This window comes from Malaclemys terrapin, chromosome 1 (genome assembly GCF_027887155.1).
Source record: "Malaclemys terrapin pileata isolate rMalTer1 chromosome 1, rMalTer1.hap1, whole genome shotgun sequence".
NCBI lineage: Eukaryota > Metazoa > Chordata > Testudines > Emydidae > Malaclemys > Malaclemys terrapin.
In genome coordinates, this window is record NC_071505.1 from 270,478,359 (window position 1) to 270,496,708 (window position 18,350).

The window sequence follows — 18,350 nt, forward strand, 5'->3', positions numbered from 1 at the left end:
TGCAAAACAAAGTTTTGGTGACATGAGAACTCAGCAAATGACAGTCTGAGAACTGAGATCAGGAGTCTGAGAAAACACTTGTGCCTGGAAGGAAACAGGGCCTCAGGAAGGATATAGCGAGGCTAGCCTAGCAAAGTGCATTGTGTCTAAAACTGCACAGCCGATATGACTTAAGTCATGTCTTTGCTTTAAAATGGCTAAGTGTGGTAATGTTTTGTGTGTTGCTTTTGTTTTCAGGAAGCAGGGTTTTTGGGATCTTTTCTGTTCATTTATTATCTATTCTTCCAAGGGTCAGACTTCATGTGAATTTCTGAGTTCTCTCATTTGCAGCTGAAATCAATTGGGTTTGAGGATGCACAGCACCTTATGGATTCAGGACCAGGAAGATGAACTGACACGCTTTAAAAATAATTAAAACAAAAAAAGTTAAGGTGATAATTTTACTAGTCAAATGCACAGGCAGAGTGCTTTCACATCTTCTGAATTATACTGCTTCCAGGCATATGTCCTGACAAAAGCTGCAGAACAGTAACGGCTACTCCACTGCCATTACACAACTGTACACCTTCTCCCCCAGCTCCAGACACATCCAAAAGCATGATACCTGTACACACAAATTAGTATATTTGGCCTCCCAGTGCATTACTCCAAATTCCGTCTTTCACAGTGGTCCATGTATCTTGTCCTGAGGGTACTTCTGCCTGAGTGCTGCTGCAGAGTACTCAGAGGGAATATGGCTAGATACCGGCAGCAACCAATGACTCACCTGCAGTTGGCTGGTCACTCCAACCAGCAAAATGCATTTTCCCTAATCCCTTCCACATTAAACAACTATGTGCTGTCTCTCATGTACTTATGCAGAGGTACCAACTCAAGGGCAGGAGAATGTGAGGGGAGAAGGTGGCCAAATGTGTGCGTCAGTTGACAGGAGCAGGGAGGTAGCTGGGAAGATGATAGCAAAGGAAAGAATTACAGCTCCCTCACCCCAGAGATTAGAGTGTAAGTGGAATCCTTCCTACCAGCCAGGAGGGAGAGTGGAAGGGGAAAATGCCTGCATTTCTTGCATGTGCTTTTTGTGTTTCAGCCTTGCACATATTTGGGACAAGCCGAAACCTAGAAGGCAGACTATAGCACAAGGTCATTTATTTGTTCAAATCTCATGATTTGTTTAAGCCAGATGACTAAAACGTTTGGTCCTGACTTTTGGTTGTTGAGGGTGCAGTACTGGCTATGGTACATGAAGTAGCACTAGATTTACTTCCCTGAGTACCTGTAACAACAAACAATGCAGTAATAGTACTCTTGATGCAACAGTACTGAACTGGGTCCTAAAATCCTAAATTGCTAACAGTGATTCCAACTAAGTCATTTCAAATACACTTCAAAGAGAGGTTCTGTTTTGTTTTTTAACTTGCCAAGCTTAAATTTTTTTTTAAAAAATTCACTTCACATTAAGGGCTCCCAAACGTAGTCTGTATTTGTTACAAAAGTTGAAACTGCTCACCTATGTGAATAGGGAATGATAGTATTTAAGAAGTTTGCGTAATATATGACCACTGAGCATTTGCTTGTGTTGGTTTATCATAATTATCTTTGTCACACACTGCCATAAATGTGCATAAAAGTGCACATAATGTAAAAAAATAAAAATGTTTTTAAAATTGTCCAACCAAGCATATAAAATACAATCTTGTCAATATCAGGTGATCCTTCTTTGGTATAATCTATTTCTCCCTTTCCACTACACCCTCCCCCCCCCACACACATTTGAAGGGGAAAAAAATTGAACAGCTTTATTCATAAATTTCATGGAATTCCTGCATTACAGGAACAATATATTCTTAAGCACTCCATGCATTTGAGATTTACCTCGATGTGGCCCATTTATTTTAATTTGGGTCTGTCAGCGGAAAAAAAGAAGTAATTAAACTTGTGACTAGCATGGAGAAACATTTTACATTCTAACACTGTAGCTTGATACCCAGTAGTTTCTCTCTATTTCTTCTAGTTGTCAGATCAAAGTCTCTCAAGTACTATAACTCAGCCATGCTTTGATTAATTACTTCACACAATGAATTTGAAAATTATAGTTCTAATGTGATTTATGTAATTTCTAACTTCAATCAGGTCTTTTTTTCTCCAAACTCTATCCACTAAGCCAGTCAGCTCACACCTTGGAAAAATATTTTTTGAAAAATAATGTAACTATACTTTGTGCTTAGCAAAGTGGTATAAACAGGGATTTCCAGTAATAGTATCGTATGTGTGCAGTGGAACAATAATTGTTTATATTGCATTCACAGCCCTTATGATCCTAGTCAGGGTCTGGGCCCCATTGTGGTAAGTGCTATACAAAATATAGATAGATATGTTCCTTTCCCTGAAGATCTTCCAATTTAAGGCCTTATCTAAACTGGGACTTTGCACCATTTAGTCTTCAGTGTAGCTGTTCTGAGGTAACCGTTAATGTTGACAGGCAAAGCTGATATTTGCACCTATAAAGCTTAGACACTCTAGTAAACTCCAGTGTTGCAAACAGTGAAGCCTGCCATCAGGACCCTCTACACCAGGGACTGTAATTAGAGTAAATCCCCTCTGTGGTCAAAGCCTAATATATATGTAACATTGACAGACGCCAGTCATCAGCAGGCAGGATCAAACCTGGGACCTTTGGTGCTAAATGCATGAACTAAAAGCTGCTTAGCTGTTAGCTAAGGCTGTAACAGACTTATACATTTCTGTGGTGTTGGTACCACTATATGGGACAGCGCACCACATCTAGGAGGTGTGTGGGTTACATATACATTTGTGATTCCACTGTACTCATGTGACATCTTTTTGTTCAGTGTACGTGCAAGACTCATTAAGGTCTAACATCTGATTAGAGATATTGTGTTCAGAGAAGCAATGATATAAAGTTAATTTCTCTCAGTACTAATACCTGACTTCCTTGGCTTTGGCTGTTCAATTAGAGTAGCCATCATGGGTGGCGGGTGGAGCCCCCTTTGTGGAGGTTAGCCCCAGTTCTACCTCTTCTTCCCTCCTTCCCTACAGCTGGAGCCCCGAGACACCTCCTCCCTCGGCCAGAGCCCTGAGACCTCCTCCCAACCGCCCATGATGGGTGTAGTACAAGAAACTGCTACCTGTAGGAATTTGCTACCTGTAGCAGTTACTCATATGTAAGGGATTGTAAAAAATTGCTATCTGATGAAGCAAATTCCTACAGATAGCAGTTTCTTGCACTACACCAGAGGCCCAAGACCAGGGTTGCCAACCCTCCAGGTTTGGCCTGGAGTCTCCCGGAATTAGCATAGATCTGGTGACTACTGAAAGCAATCCGGGAGATTTTAATAGGATATTTTAAGAAAATGACATTGTCATGTTGGAAAATAAGATCTCCCGGAATAGCTTCAGTCAGAGTTGGCAATCCTACCCCGACCCTCCCCGCTCCCCCCAAACTGGATTAACCCCCTAGCCCCCACCCAGAGGAGCGCCGATCCAGCCAAAGCCATGCTGTGCCTCTCCTTCCCAGACCCCAAGATGCTTTGAGAAAAACGTCTTTCTGTTCTCCTCTGGAAGAAGTTTTTGATATGCCCCATGCAGGTTCTGGGGGGACTGAGGAGGTGGTATTTTCTACTCAGCTTCCTGGGTTCATCAGTAATTTCCCTGGAGTCCAGGGAGATTACTGATGAACCTGGGAAGCTGAATAGCATATATCGCCTCCTCAGCTGCCTTGGAACCTGCATGGGGCATAATAAACCAAAAATTTCCTCCTCAAACTCCAAAACCAGGGGTCTGACAGCCGTGTCACTGCCAGGGGAGTCTGAGCCTCCCCTGGCCTATAAGACCTGCCGCCTATGGTAGCCAGTCCCATCTTGAAAGTTCCTGGGGTTTGGCTGTTCCTTTGACTCTTATCCATCCACATAACTATCTTGATTGTGCTCTGTCTTGGTCTCCAGCTCCAGTTTTAAATTGCCTCATCTTTCTGATTCTGATACTGGACAGTGGTAACTACAGCTGTGTGAAAGATTTGTCAAGAAATGTTTGTCAAGGAAATTTGCCTGTTTTTTGAGTTCATGAAAGTGCTGTGAAATTTCAGCATTGTTGCTAATTTTTCATGTGTGCAAAAAACTTAGTTCCTATATGATATATTGTCCTTTGTATTTTTTTGTAATTGAAAAATGCTACTTTTACAGAAATTCACACATACAAATTTCTGAAGTGATAGGAATTTATAGCTGCTTCTTCCTTAAAGACTGCATAGTATAGTTTGGTGAATTGACTGCAGGGCTGGGAGCCATGATCCTATCAATCTGATGTCTGGGAAACAAGCAGGGAGAACTAGAAGTCCTGGCACAGTTAGGAATTATCATGTGATTGGAATAACAGAGACTTGGTGGGATAATTCACATGACTGGAGTACTATCATGGATGGATATAAACTGTTCAGGAAGGACAGGCAGGGCAGAAAAGGTGGGGGAGTTGCACTGTATGTAAGAAAGCAGTATGACTGCTCAGAGCTCCGGTATGAAATTACAGAAAAACCTGAGAGTCTCTGGATTAAGTTTAGAAGTGTGAGCAACAAGGGTGATGTCGTGGTGGGAGTCTGCTATAGAGCACCAGACCAGGGGAATGAGGTGGACGAGGCTTTCTTCCGGCAACTAACAGAAGTTACCAGATCGCAGGCCCTGGTTCTCATGGGAGACTTCAATCACCCTTGATATCTGCTGGGAGAGCAATATAGCAGTGCACAGACAATCCAGGAATTTTTTGGAAAGTGTAGGGACAATTTCCTGGTGCAAGTGCTGGAGGAACCAACTAGGGGCAGAGCTCTTCTTGACCTGCTGCTCACAAACAGGGAAGAATTAGTAGGGGAAGCAAAAGTGGATGGGAACCTGGGAGTCAGTGACCATGAGATAGTCGAGTTCAGGATCCTGACACAAGGAAGAAAGGAGAACAGCAGAATACGGACCCTGGACTTCAGAAAAGCAGACTTTGACTCCCTCAGGGAACTGATGGGCAGGAGCCCCTGGGAGAATAACATGAGGGGGAAAGGAGTCCAGGAGAGCTGGCTGTATTTTAAAGAATCCTTATTGAGGTTGCAGGAACAAACCATCCCAATGTGTAGAAAGAATAGTAAATATGCCAGGCGACCAGCTTGGCTTAACAGTGAAATCCTTGTTTTAAGATCCAAGGGGTTTCACCAGGGAGTTGGTGAAAGAGTCTCTCAAGGCTACCCAGGGAAGGGAGTTAGCCCATTGGGAGTGGTGGCAGCGGATCAGATCTAAGCTGATAGTTAAGCTTAGAAGTTTTCATGCAGGCCCCCACATCTGTACCCTAAAGTTCAGAGTGGGGAAGGAGCCTTGATACCCTCTATTCAATATCTGGAGTACTGTGTCCAGTTTTGGGCCCCACACTACAAGAAGGATGTGGAAAAATTAGAAAGAGTCCAGCGGAGGGCAACAAAAATGATTAGGGGGCTGGAGCACATGACTTATGAGTAGAGGCTGAGTAGGGTTACCATATTTCAGCAAGCAAAAAAGAGGACGGGAGGAGCCCCGCCCTAGCCCCGCCCCTGCCCCTCCCACTTCCCGCCCCCCCAGAACCCCCAACCCTCCCCCTGTTCCTTGTCCCCTGACTGCCCCCTCCTGGGACCCCTGCCCCTAACTGCCCCCCAGGACTCCACCCCCTATCTAAGCCTCCCTGCCTCTTGTCCCCTGACTGCCCCAACCCTTAGCCACACCCCCACCCCCAGACAGACCCCTGGGACTCCCACGCCCCATACAACCACTCCCCACCCCCTGACAGCCCCCCCAGAACTCCCAACCCATCTAAACCCCTCTGCTCCCTGTCCCCTGACTGCTCCGATCCCTCTCCCCACTCCTGCCCCCTGACAGCCCCCCCCAGAACTCCCCACCCCCTGCTCCTTGCCCCTGACTGCCCCCTCCTGGGACCCCTGCTCCTAACTGCCCTCCAGAACCCCACCCCCTACCTAAGACTCCCTGTTCCTTGTCCCCTAACTGCCCCCTCCTAAGACCCCCCCCAACTGCCCCCCAGGACCCTACCCCCTACCTGTACCCTGACTGCCCAAAACTTTCTCCACTCCCCCCAAAAAGCCCCTCCCGAACTCCCGACCCCCCCCTGTTTCTTGACTGTCCCCTCCAGAACCTCCCTGCCCCTTCTCCTGCCCCCTGGCCCCCTTACCCTGCTGCTCAGAACAGGGTGTTGGGCTCTGTGCGAGCTGGACACGTGGCTGCGCTCCCCAGCACAACAAAACCCGGTCCCTGGCCCTGCACAGTGCTGCCGGAGCCGGGCTGCAGGGGAGAGCTGCCGGCTCAGAATGCAGGGCGGAGCTCCTCTACAGCTGCTCCGGAGTCCAGCCCGGGACTTTCCTGCAGCCCTCCCAGCCGCTCGCTCTGCTCTGCCAGGGGAGGGAAATCCCGGACATTTTGAGTGATTTACAAATTCCCCCCGGACGCTATTTTTAGCACAAAAAGGAGGACATGTCCGGGTAAATCCGGATGAATGGTAACCCTAAGGCTGAGGGAAGATTTAATAGCTGCTTTCAACTACCTGAAAGGGGTTCCAAAGAGGATGGATCTAGACTGTTCTCCGTGGTAGCAGATGACAGAACAAGGAGCAATGGTCTCAAGTTGCAGTGGGGGAGGTTTAGGTTGGATATTAGGAAAAACTTTTTCACTAGGAGGGTGGTGAAACACTGGAATGGGTTACCTAGGGAGGTGGTGGAATCTCCTTCCTTAGAGGTTTTTAAGGTCAGGCTTGACAAAGCCCTGGCTGGGATGATTTAGTTGGGGATTGGTCCTGCTTTGAGCAGGGGGTTGGACTAGATGACCTCCTGAGGTCCCTTCGAACCCTGATATTCTATGATTCTATGATATTCTATCCCTGAGTTTAATAATATAGTATTTTGCACATATATAGTGCTTGGAAAACATTTTTAAAATTTTCAAAAGTATGCTATTCAATGCTCTGACTCAATGCCACTAAAAGGTAAATAAATATCATGGCCTCTGTTTTTCTGACCCAGATCTCATACATAGAGTGTCAGTGGTCAGAAAACAGATCCACATGTTCGACGTGAAATGTCTTTCCTTTGCACCTCATCAAGGGCACCAACAAACTCCCATTGAAGTCATTGGATTGTTTCCCATTGGACCAGGCCTCAGGTCAACAAATGAGAATGCGGGTAAACCATATGCCAGCTTTGCATTAAGTAATAGAGTCATGGGGTGGGGCCCCAATGAGGTATAAGTGGGGTAACTGAAGTAGGGAGGGTTATTCTTAGTTGGAGAACACTGGGGTCTATTGAATTGGGACTGGAACTTGAGAAAATATGGCAATACAGGGTGTGCATTAGTAGGATATCGGAGCCTCTGAGGTATTGAGGCTAGGAACCTGAATGTGACGGCCTTCAGCCACCTAACAAGTGCATAATAGACTACTGCCATTGTAGAATACATCAAAATAAAGTGTACAGTCCATGGCTATGCTTATTGCTTAAAGTGTGACTCATTAATCTTACATTTCGTTTTTTTACCTTTAAAAAAAAGCATTTTATGGAGGTCTTTCTCTATGAAAAGCATCCTTGTAAAATAACAGTAGAAAAGATAATACCTTTTTCTAGACTATTGGGAATATATTTCTTTGTTTCCCTTCTAACTCTATCTCACTCCGTTAACATTGCCTGCTCTATCTGGACCTATTTTCCCTCCGTCTCATAGTCTCAGTAGCCTGGCTGACTTTTCAGCAGCAGGTTGAGGCCCAGCAGCCAATTGAATTCACTCCCCTCGCCACTTCTTTTTATTCATCGTTTACTAAGAAATGATGACTTTACTTAAACAAAGACAAAATACTAAAGTAAAATATATAAAAATCAGAATAAAGAATGTATCACAATGTTTGTTCTAGAAAGTGAAGATCTCCTAATCTTCTGGTGGAAAGAAAAAAATTGGCACAATTCTGTGTTCTAGTATTAACCTCATGAAGGAATAATTGTGGCTCAAATTGGCACAGGAATAATGATTAATCGTTCTGAGAATGCTTACGCATGTGCTTAATTTAATACATTGTGAATAGTCTGAAGTCAATGGGACTAACGACAGTGCATAAATTTAAGCACGCACAATAATCTTTGCAGGATTGAGGCTTGTAAGTAGTCCCATGGACTATTTGCAGCACGCAAAGTTAAAGAAGTGTTCTCAGGACTGGGGTCTAAGTAGATCCTAAATCAGAGTCAAATGTCTCAGAGATCTAAAAAAGTATCTGCTGCATCAGTATCAGAGTGGTCATCCAGGTTGACAAAGCTTTTGCACTTTTAATTTGATAAATAAGAGAAAATTCACCTTCCTTTATTTTAAATAAATCTGGAATGCTGACTGGCTGGCTCCTGGTTTAACTGTTACACTAGAACCTGAGATAAAAGGGAGGGAACCGGTATTTTCTTTCCATCTGGGGGCAGAAGGCAGGCTAAAGTAGTCACTTTTTTCCTTCAGCCTCTCACACTTTATGCTGCCCAGACAGCTTCTCATCACTCAAATAAGATATGCCAGTTTACACCAGATGAGGATCCTGGCCAGTGTATTTGTTTTGAAGCTGTAGTTATGTAGCATGTCGTTGTCTTAACTGGAAAAAAAGCTATTTAGAAGCATGTGTTTGTGTGTTGTCAAGGATACATTTTCTGAATCAAATCCAAAAGTCCTGGTGAAATGTTTGGTGGCCCTACTCCGTCCTAAGGGCAGATTGGTATCAGCAGAAAGGATACAGGCAGGAGTGAGGAAGCAATGTGCAGGCCCAGTCTCTTCTCTAAGGGCTGAGTTAAGGGCAGGGAGAACCCTCAAAACTGCAGGTTTCATTTTAGCCCTGAAGCCCAGAAAAATGGTCTTCCACTTTCTTTCATGGCTTGGGAAAATAGAAGCATATGTTTTAGAAATAGTTTCAAAGTCAGGCATGCTTCTGCCTGGTTTCTTTGTATAGAAGATTGAACAGCACACCGTCTGCATCAAGCTGATCTGCAATAAATAAAATGTCTAGGGTTTTTTTGCAGAAGATTTACCAATCAAACAAGCTGACTCTCCTTATTCCTAGGCTTCCTTAAAGCACTTTCTTTTAACATTGAACCCACCATGTAGACTGTATTAGAGATACATATTTAATATCTATTTAAAAGAATGTCTGCACTGACTGAACTTTGGGCTGTCTATGTATACATCTTATCTTTACGTGCGATGAGGGAGAGAAGCCTTAGAAGCAACATCATCTCATTTCATCAGATCCCACAGAGAACTCTCGGCATGAGCTGTGCAGCTGGGTTGAAGCTCAGTGGATTTTGAAGAGTCATTGCTGAGTGTTGTTGGAATGGAACAGGGGATGGCTCCTATTGAAATATCATCCCCCTCCTAACTCATGGCAATTTTTCACTGAAATTAATACTACACGGTGCAGCATTTTCTGGCTTTGCACTCCCCCACACTTGAGTTGGGGAATCCATAGGCCCAACCAGGGTGTTAATGGCAAAAAGGCTCCAGGGATCTGTGCTGTGAGGGAGATGGGTTGTATGAAACAGAATATAAAACAGAGGAGCATATACTTCATGAATATTCTCCAATATATATGCAAATCCTGAGACATCAGTGCAACTGGATGGCTACCCCCTGTTATCTACTCTGAGAGGAGATATATTGAGCACAATATGCTTGCATGTATAGAGTTTACCATGGTAAGAAGGGGTAATCATGGCCTTATCATAGGCGCCGACTCCGGGGGTGCTCTGGGGCTGGAGCACCGATGGGGAAAATATGATGGGTGCTAAGCACCCACTGGTAGCTCCCCATCAGCACTTCCCCTTCCCCGGAGCGCCTCCTGCTCCCCAGCAGGCCCCACCAATCAGCGCCTCCCACCTCCCTCCATGCGCCTCCTGCCCACCGCAATCCGCTGTTTCGCAGCATCCAGGAGGCTGTGGGGGAGGAGTGAGGATGCGGCACGCTTCGGGGAGAGGTGGAACGGGGCAGGAAGAGGTGGGGGTGGGAAGAGGTGTGGCCTTGAGGGAAGGGATGGAGTGGGGGCAGGGCTTGGGGAAAGTCAGCGCCTGGGGGCCTTATAATATAAAATCAGATCAGAGCCATGTTTGTACCACACTGAGCAAACTGTGGTCACTACATAAATAATTGCAATTATTTTTTCTGTCTCCCTTTAGTTTCATACATAATATTTATTATTGCATTAAAAATGGCGTGACCGAAATTACCTGGGCATGGTTACCAGACACCTGTATCAAGCCCATAAATTCAAATTCTGCCCTTTCCATAAATACTCAACATGCTATAGTGTTATGTTAAACCAATAAAGAGGAAAATGGTATTCCACATACGTGAGCTAATAACAACTGGCATGCATAACATAAACACCACAGTGGGTCACAGTGAGACAGACTGGCAAACTGCTGTGCTAGCTTAGTTTCCAAATGCCTGAAGATAATTGCCCCAGTATATCCATGCAAAACTGACAATGAAAAAAATAAGATTATCCTAAGCATGAAACTAGCTGGAAAATTACTCAGCAGTGTTATTGAAAACTCATTTTACCTGCTGTGATATTTAGCTAATATGATTAGCAATATTAAGACTGGAACTACTGCTATAGGCTTTTGAAATAGACTTGACATACCTATCATTGTAGGAAATGAATCTTTGTTCTCTGATTATATCTGGATTTCTGGCGCACATGCACCCCCGCCCCGCTCACCTCAATTCTCTTATACTAGTGGTGTCAAATTCAAAATGGAAGTGTATGTCTCTTGTATTACAGAATCCTATCATTCAATGAGAGACATGAAAAGCCAGAGAAATAATGACAATTATTAATGATACTAAGTGGAGGAGAAAATCCTTTCTAAATGATTTTTTTATAGATTTGTGTGCACAAATAATATTTTAATACAGAGCTGATTTTTTTTAGTTACTTGCACAGCTGCAGACTGTCCTATTAACAAGGAGCAATCGGCACTATTTCAACTTTTCATAGGAGTAAAAGGTACTCCTCTTCTCTAAACCCTCTTCATTTTCTTTTGTGACTACAATTTTACACCATTAATGATAATAAACTGACCATGCTCCCTCCTTTCTAGTACTTCTTTCTCCAGAAGTACTTCTTTCATCCTCTGTGATGGCTGGAATCATGTGTCTATGAATTTAAGGCTCCAGGATTAGTAAAGTTCTCCTAGAACTCATTGGAAATGCATAATAGTACAAGTCAAATATTGCACTATTATAGTGCAAGTCAAGAAGGTGGTAGATTTGGATCATGGGAGGGCAGAGGTGACCCGTAACTGCTGATAGTGGGGGGGGGGGCACAATTTAAAGGTTCTGGTAGGATGCAGCAGGATTCAGAGTAGGTACCCAAGAGACAAAGGAGTTTTGAAGTAGCTAGACTGTTCTAAAAGAGAGCTACACATGAATAAAACTGGTTGTATGATCCATATGTGCATAAAAATCTTAACAAGAAAGTTGGCTTAATATATGGTTAAGCATTAAGGCGAATTCATACGCGAGTGACTCTGACATCACTGGCAAGCGTAATTTGGACATTGTTAAAACAGTTTTAATATTAATATTGGAGCTTATTAACCCATTGCAAACCTTTACTTAAAAAACAAACAAACAAACAAACAAAAACCCTCACACCGTGACAACTGCACCACAATATTGTTGAGACGACTAGCTGGTATTCTTAATCAGAAAGAAAACAGAGCAACTACCTGTTTCAGGGTTGTCAGGTGCTAACTTTCCATTCTTAATAAATAGATGGCACCAATATGGAATGCTTTAACAAAATATGTCCTAATCCTATTGTATCTTTATTTTTGTGAGTGGTGTATCCAAGAAAGGGCTGAAATTTAAACCATAAACAATGTTGTTTTTTAATTATTACTACTAAACAGGACTCAAATCCGGGTATTTTTCACAGCGGATACCATTCTCCTGATTTTCACGATCATACTTTTGTGACAACTAACCATTAAGCAATAACAAATGTAAATGCTTTAAAAAGTACTGACCTTACCTTATCAAAAGAATTGTAGACATCGGTCCTTTCTGCTTGCAAACCTTGTAATAATGTTCTATATGGTAACAGCTTGCCCTCTTTTGATCTGTAGTATTGTCTGGTTAGAAACACGAGCTTCTGTCACTGTAGTACTCGGGTACATTTTCAATTGCTGCAAGGAAGAAAAGCTTCTCTCAGCTGATGTTATAGTCACTGGAATAGTTAAGTAAAACACATGGGAGTTTTGACAGATTTGGAAGGGTGTCACGCGATGCCCTTTCATGAAAGAATTGCAGACTTTTTTTCAAGCTGGATAGGCTCTTCTTCATTACTTGTGTCAGCATTGCCATCTTTGAAATCTGGGGGAAAAAACTGATTTCGGAGTTCAGATGGTCTTGATCGATACTGTAAGTGGTGGAGATAGTGCCTACATTTTCATCTGATGGGCTTTCAGAAGAGAGAATGTCTGCAAGGGACTTGAAAATGAACAGGTCAGTCTCAGAAAAGTGGTCTTCCTTAATAAGGGTATCCAGAGTTCTGTACAATATTTCATGCATATAATAGTCCTCGGGTTTGTCAAAAGAGGATGTTTCCCCTCCTCACAGTTTTGTGGGAATAATCCCTTTGCGAGATGCACAAGAGCCAGGATAATTTTCTGGTACAGTTCATTAATGTGATTAAAAGTTAGGGATGCACCTCTCATTTCCCTTAGCACAGACACTGAAATGGATTTAGCCATCACGATTGCTGTCTAATATATTAGTCTTTTCATTGAAGTTTGGACAGGTGGCTTGTTTGCATTAGCACTGTCTGCATAGAAAACATGCCGTACAGAAAGTTGAAGTCTTGAACATTTCTGAGAAGTGCATAAGCTTCAGCTCCAGCTTTCGAACCGCACTGTGTTATTTCGTTCAGAGCTTGAACCATTTCATCAAAAGTTTCCAAAACAGCTCTTAGAACCTTGACTTGACAGTCACTGGGTGATTTAAGAGTTGTTGGCCCCTCCAATTTTCTGACATTTTTTCAAAGACAGTATGTCTCTTTGAGCTTATTTCAATGACAGTTCGTAGAGTGTGGAGAATTCTGAAAGCATTTTTGACAAATGGAATGCAGGAAACCATGTCCACTATGCACAGATTTAATATATGAGCACAGCAGTGGACATAATAAGCTAGAGGATTTTCACTAAGTATCCATGTGGCCCCACCTTTATAGGTCCTCTCATGCTGGCAGCTCCATCATAGTATTGACCTCTTAGAGCTGAAATATCAAGTCCCAAGGCTGGTAATCAGTGTGGCAAGTGAAACACCATCCACCTGCAGTGTCTTGTAGAAGCCAATAAACTGCTCTTGTATTTCAAATGACTGGTTTATATAATGCACTATGAGAGCAACTTGTTCATGTTTTGACAGATCCATTCTTTCTTCTGCAAAACACTCCAGCTTCTTTGACTTTAGTTATGATTGAATCTAGCACTTGTGAAGCCATAATCTCCATTATTTCATTCTGATATGAGCTGCGTAGGTAGGTGAAGTACTTTTGTCGGTTAATCAGAATTTTTTGAATCAGTTCATTGTCTGTATTATACAGTTTCATCAGTTCCTGAAAATTGCCTTATTTTGTGGAATCCATTCCCCCACTGTGTTCCCTCAAAGGTATACTCTGGCAAGTGCAAAATAAAGTACTCAATTATAGTTTCTAAATATTCTCAGTTGTCCTCCACTGTTTTTTTTCTTTTGACTGTCAAGCTGGGACACAACATTCTCTGTTTTACAGGACTGCAGCCTACCCTTCTGTGACGTTCTCCTGATGTTATCTGGACTGGTGATCTGCTAGGTCACTCCAATCCTTGACTCTGGGAGCCAGCCTTACCCTGCTCTGCTGTGAGAACCCCCACTCCTGGGTTGTTCAAGCATAGCTTCTGGCATGTAAGCTGCTCCTTGGATTGTGCAACCGAATAACACTAGTCAATATCTCCGGTTCCAGACACAACCCTAGGAACCTCCATCTTGCAGTGTCCAGTTATGCCCGCTGGATGCTACAAGCTTATATGAGTGTGTCAATTTAACAAAGAAATTGATATGTACCAGGCTTGTTATCCCAAGGGGAGTCTCTGACATGCTTCAAACCAAATGCACTGCTTCAGGTAAAATAAACAAACAAATTTATTAACTACAAAGACAAGTTTCAGAGTAACAGCCGTGTTAGTCTGTATCCGCAAAAAGAAGAACAGGAGTACTTGTGGCACCTTAGAGACTAACAAATTTATTAGAGCATAAGCTTTCGTGGACTACAGCCCACTTGTTATGCATCCGAAGAAGTGGGCTGTAGTCCACGAAAGCTTATGCTCTAATAAATTTGTTAGTCTCTAAGGTGCCACAAGTACTCCTGTTCTTCTTTTTATTAACTACAAAGATAGATTTTAAGTGATTATAAGTCAAAGCACAACAAATCATATTTGGTCAAATGAAATAAAAGCAAAATACATTCTAAGCTGATCTTAACACTTTCAGTGCCCTTACAAACTTAGATGCTTCTCACCACAGGCTGGCTGGTTGCCCGTCAGCCAGGGTCTCCCCTATGATCAGAGCTTCAGGCGCTTGGTGGTGATGTCCGTAGATGGAGGTGGAAGAGAGAGGAAGAACATGGCAAATGTCTCTCCCCTCCTCCTTCACTTCAGAGTCAGGTGAGCATTACCTCATCGTAGTCCTAAACTGACCAAAGGAAGGGGGTTGCCTCACTCGATCCTTTGTTGCTGCCTAGGCCAGTGTCCTTTGTTCCTGTGAGGCTGGGCTGGGTTTGTCCCATACGTGCCGTGATGAGGTGTGAACTGCCCCTCTATTCCTGGAGAGTTTTGCCTGGGCCCATTTTAAGCCATGAGGACACATTTTCAGACTCATAACTATATACATGAAATGAAAACCTATAACATTACTATAAAATTATTGTAACAACAATTACTATAACATTACTATAACAACAATGCTCAGTGCATCATGAGCCTTCCGAAGACACCCGACATGACAAACTTTGCATTGGATACCACACAATCATTTTATAAGGATGAACATGCAGGTGTGGGGGGTTCCCCCGAGGCACAGAGTGTCACACCTTCTATTTAGCAACAGTTTCTAGATGGGATTCACCCTTTGAATATTCGCAAAATCTTTCATTTGCTTTCTTCCATGTTTTAAAACCAGTAATTTGAAATGCTGGTTCACTGTTTGTCCCATTGCCAAATGCTTGACAATAAAAACAGAAAGCTTTGTCATCACAGACACTGTATTCAATTTATTCTCATTATACTACACTTGCCTGAATTTTATGGTTTTGTTCCCAGAGGCACTGGCTGGAAAATGAATTACTGGCTGATATATTCTAAAACTGCATCCAGTCCAAAGCAAGGATCTCTTTTACAGTGGGTCCCCTGTATACATCGGGGTTGCATTCTTGAAAAGGGTGATGGATACCAAAATGACATATGCCAGGGAATTTCCCCCCATAAGAAATAGTGAAATAAAGGGGTGAGGGGATGCTTTCACAACATCACCACACTCACCTACGACAATGCTCTTTTCACCTAAACTGTGTACCTTCTTACAATGAGAGGTTTTACACTACACGTTTTACACATAAAACATTGAATAAAATAATGTAGAACCTTACTAACACTGTTCAAATACACAGAATATTTTAATACTGTAAATATAGTACAGTAATGCAGTATAAAACTGTGTCAATTACTGTACGCTAAACTTAAGTAGGGGTGGCGTCTGAGTTTTCTGTGGCTGGCTTTTTGGTTGCAAAAGTCTTTAAAAAGGATTTTATCGACGTCTTCTCTCCTGCATGAATCTTTGAATGATGGAGCTCCCTGCAGCAAGCCACTGCATCATTGAGAGCCCTGGAAACTTTGGCAGACCGTTCACAAAAAGGATCACCATTCTGTATGATTTCCATCATCTCATCCATCAATCCAAAGAAATGGGAGAGATTCTTTGTCATCAGACTCCTGGCTTCCTGCCCTACATCATCATCATTATTGTCCTTGCTTTCTTTGGATATCCATTATTGGTCCAGCTCAATCAGTTCCTCATTTGTCAGTTGCTCAGTGTGAGACTCCAACAACTCCTGTACATCATCATGCTCCACCTCCTGGAAACCGACATCGTTTGCCAACTTGACAATTTCTTGCTTGAGAGCAGAAATCCCACAAAGCTGTGGACAGCATATGGCCATGCACGGCACCAAATGCTGTTCATACATTGTGAAGGGATCTCTTCTTACAATGCATCGATGTTTTCCACACCATTCAAGATATAGGACTTTGAAAACTCCTTTGTGGGCTTGCTGTCTCCTTAATCAGCATGGAGAACGTCCTCTGTAGGTAATAAGCTTTGATTATGGCCATTACACACTGGTCTATAGGCTGCAGCAATGATGTGGTGTTGGGTAGCAAAAATAGGAACTTGATACTTGGGCAGAGGGCTTTGTAGTCCAGTTTGTAGACACTTGCATTATCCAGCAAAAGGAGAATCTTAAAGGCCAAATTTTTCTTCTGACAGTAAGCCTTAAATTCAGGGACAGCATGGTCTACAAACCACTCACAGAAAATATTGCATGTCATCCAGGCCTTTCTGTTCGACTTCCAAATTACAGGGAGACGAGACTTGATGTAGCCCTCACTGCTCTTAGGTTTTCACTGTGGTAGACAAACAAGGGCTTCAACTTGTAATCACCTTCTGCATTTCCCCCAAGCAGAAGAGTTAAATGGTCTTTTGAGGTTTTGAATCCAGGAGCAGTCTTCTCACCACAAGAAATGTAAGTCCTCATTGGCGTCTTCTTCCAGTAAAGGCCCGTCTCATCGACGTTAAAAACTTGTTTTGGAGAGTAGCCACTTTCCGAAACAATTGTGTTTAGCTGTGCAAGAAACATTTCGGCTGCTTCTTCATCTGCACTAGCCACTTCTTCTATGAGATTTACATTATGTAGATTGGTACTCTTCTGAAATCTGTGGAACCACCCATGACTAGCATTGAATGTCTCCTTTTCTGCTGTTGAGCTCTCTCCCTCTTTCCTTTAAATTGTTATACAGGCTTTTGGCCTTCTCCTGAATCAAGCTTAAACTCAGAGGCATTTTCTTTTCATAGAGGTCATCAATCCAACCAGCCAGCAAACATTCTATCTTCTCCACTGTACTGCTTCTCTGTTTTGTTATCTTCATTGATGACCATTTCGTAGCACTTCTAGCGCTTTCATGAATTCAATCCACACTCTTAAAAATTGAACGTGCCGTCGAAGCAGGCAAACCGAGAATACGAGCAACGTCGGCTGCAAGTTCACCTCTTTCACTACACTTTATAACATCTAATTTCACTTCTAATTTTACATCCTTACGTTGCCTTATAGACACAGGCCACTCTTAACACTCTGCAAAAAGAAGAACAGGAGTACTTGTGGCACCTTAGAGACTAACAAAATTTGTTAGTCTCTAAGGTGCCACAAGTACTCCTGTTCTTCTTTTTGCGGATACAGACTAACACGGCTGTTACTCTGAATCTTAACACTCTGAATGCGTTTTGCTCTCAAGATGGGTACAGAACAGTACTGTACTCAGGGCCGCCCCGCCTCTTCCCACCCCCCTCTTCCCACGTCTTCTGAATGATGCCTAACAGCCGATTGCAGAAGGAGGAGGCACTGGGAAAGAGGAGGAGGAGTTGATCGGCGGCCCGAATGCAAATACAGTACTGCTCGTCAATAGGGGAACGTATTCTAATTCACATCGGCCTCGATCCGTGCAAATGACGGATATGCAAATCAGGACCAACGTGAATCAGAACACATTCCCCTATTGATGAGCGATGGATATCCGAAACAATGGATAAGGGGGATACCCTGTATCGAAAGATGCACTAACCTCTGTATGAGTGTTTGAATTGGAAACCAGAGTATCATTATAACTTGAGTTGCTGTTAACATAATTCTGAACTCCAAAGGAGTCAGTTTCAGTTCCTGATGTACTTGGCGTTGGTGATTTAGCTTTCTTCATGTAGCAAAAGTCCAAACTTAATTGTCTTTTCATCATTGTACAAAGCTAATAACAGGTACATTATTGAATTAACTCAGTTTAAAGGTAGACTGTCCTTGAACGGCTTTTCAGAAAAATAAGGAACCAGCATAATAAAATTCCAAGGCCTAATGAACACATTTGCGAATGCCACACTGGCTAAAAAAGTGAAAGTCATGCGAGAACAATTATTGAGGTGAAGGGCCAAAGACACCTATCGGTTATG